The following is a 2,516-nucleotide window of genomic DNA, read 5'->3' on the forward strand; positions in this document are numbered from 1 at the left end:
GCCAGGGTAACGCCCACGAGTGTTCCTGTAACACTTGTGCTTATCTCCAGAATGGCAGCTATCACACCACATTGCATTTTAATAGCATGGAAATTCCAAGAGACCACATTTTATCCAGAGCCTAACAAATATCCTGGCATGTAGATGGTACTCAATATAAACTGATCAAATTGTGAATGAACAAAAGGATGAATGAAGGAAAAAAATGTTGAGGTTTACATTATACTTGTTTTTCTGGTTATACTTTGGGACACCGATAGTCTTGAATTTGCCATTTTGAAAGGCTCTCAATGATCAGAAATTATTTTTTCTCTTTTTACCACTTTGAGAAAACAATGTAAATTTAAGAACCAAGTTGACTTCAAAGAAAGTTCAGGCAAGCTAAAAAGGATTGAAGAATGCTCTTTTCATGGCTAGCACAGCCATGACTCATGATCCCAAGAAACATCTGAAGCACGTAACAACTCCAAAGCATTGGATGCTGATAAACTGACCAATGTGTTCGTTCCTCGTCCATCTACCAGTCCCCACAAGCCTGAGAGAAGACATGTCTCCCCCTCATCATTTTCTAAGGAACAGACCTAAGTATGCTCTGACAGGAAATGAAGCAAAGAAGATCTGCATGCAACAGTTCATTAAGACTGAGGGCAAGGTCCAAGCTGATATAACCTACCCTGCTGGTTGAATAGATTTCATCAGCCTTAACAAGACCAGAGAGAATTTCCATCTCTCTATGACACCAAGGGTCACTTTGCTGTTCGTTGTAGTACACCTAAGGAAGCTAAGTACAAAGTGAGAAAGATCTTTGTGGGCACAAAAGGAATCCCTCATCTGGTAACTCATGATGCTCATACCACCTGCTACCCTGATCCCCTCATCAAGGTGAATGACACCATTCAGATTGATTTGGAGACTAACAAGATTACCCATTTCATCAAGTTTAACACTGGTAACCTGTATATGGTGACCAGAGGTGCTAACCTGGGAAGAACTGGTGTGATCACCAACAGAAAGAGACCTCCTGGTTCTTTTGATATGGTTCGTGTGAAAGATGCCAAAGGCTTTGCCTCCTGGCTCGCCAACATTTTTGTTATTGGTAAAGGTAACAAACCACAGATTATCTCTTCCCCAAGGAAAAGGGATCCACCTCACCATTGCTGAAGACAGAAATAAGAGACTGGCAGCCAAATAGGGTGAAATCATCTCTAGATTATGTGATTGAAAAAGGTCTTTGTACTTAACTGAAAATTATATGACATGATTAAAAAACAAAAATAAGAATGGCACAAACCATTTAAGAACTTAATATTAATTATTAATACAATCATCATTCAAATGATTTTGTGACCCTTTGCACTGTGTACATTATATTGACCGACCCCGAGCATCTAAAATAAAAATGTCAACTTCAGTTTGTGATGAACAAATTGCCTTTAGTTATTCCATAGATAGTGGCAACTATCAGGATAAAATCATTTTAAGTTCACTTGAATATAAAAGAATTAACATAAGTGATCTTCTTTAGCATTTTTGGTAAAAAATATTTTATTAACTTGAACCAGCAATAGGGTTTACAAATCCCCCTCAGAATTGAAACAATCTGCTTGCAGGATTTGTGACTTTTCCATTTGTTTTGTTTCATTCCTGCATATGCATTGACAGTTCAAAAGCCCAGTCTTTAATTCTAGTGGCAATAAACTCAACTCCAGTCCAGAACTTGTACTACCTGACATCTTCCACCCAGTCTCCAAGGGATAAAAGCAGTGTTTGAAATCAGCTTTCTATGTAAAAAAAAAAAATCTACAGTGTGATATGAAATGCAACAGAATTTCTAGCCCCCAAAATACATCCCTCTCCACCTCCTGCCCTTACCAGTCAATATCTGAAACTACTTTAACAAACAGAAACACACGGTATGAGGGAATAGTCTTAAAATGTCAAAGAGATTATTCACTGATTTAAATTCACACTGCCTATTATGTTTCCCTTTTTGCCTTATTTGCCAGGAGGCTCAGAGCCAAATTTATTATTCAGTTGTAGTAAAACTTTTCTATTTCCTGCTTCTGTTAGAAGCCCCATCACCTTTTCTATACTTTGTGGATTAATGTACCCTCAAAAAATCATATGTTGAAGCCCTAATCCCCCAGTGTGGCTAAATTTGGAAATAAGGGCTTTTAAGGAAGTAATTAAGGTTAAATGAGATCATAAGGGTGGGGCCCTGATCCTACAGGATTAGTATCTTTACAAGAAGAGACACTAGAGAGCTGGCTACTCTCCATCTCTCTCCCTCCCTGCATACACACCAAGGACATGCGAGGACACTGCAAGAAGGCAGCCAGGAAGAGAGCTCTCACCAGAAACCAAATGAGCTAGGACCTTGATCTTGGACTTCTAGCCTCCAGAACTATGAGAAAATTTTCTGTTGGTTAAGCCACCCAGTCTACAGTTATGCCCAAGCTGACTATTACATATACGATACATGTCTTTTCTTTTTATCTGACTCTTTATTGCTTACC

General features: G+C 38.7%; 1 pseudogene across 1 annotated transcript; it reads left to right on the forward strand.

Moving 5' to 3' along the window:
* Window positions 1-424: 424 nt before the first annotated feature.
* LOC307048816 (small ribosomal subunit protein eS4-like) lies at window positions 425-1,192 on the forward strand (annotated as a pseudogene). The gene has a single exon. The product of its transcript is annotated as a small ribosomal subunit protein eS4-like (transcript).
* Window positions 1,193-2,516: the final 1,324 nt, after the last annotated feature.

Source organism: Hyperoodon ampullatus (genome assembly GCF_949752795.1).
Source record: "Hyperoodon ampullatus genome assembly, chromosome: 2".
NCBI classification, from domain to species: Eukaryota; Metazoa; Chordata; class Mammalia; order Artiodactyla; family Ziphiidae; genus Hyperoodon; species Hyperoodon ampullatus.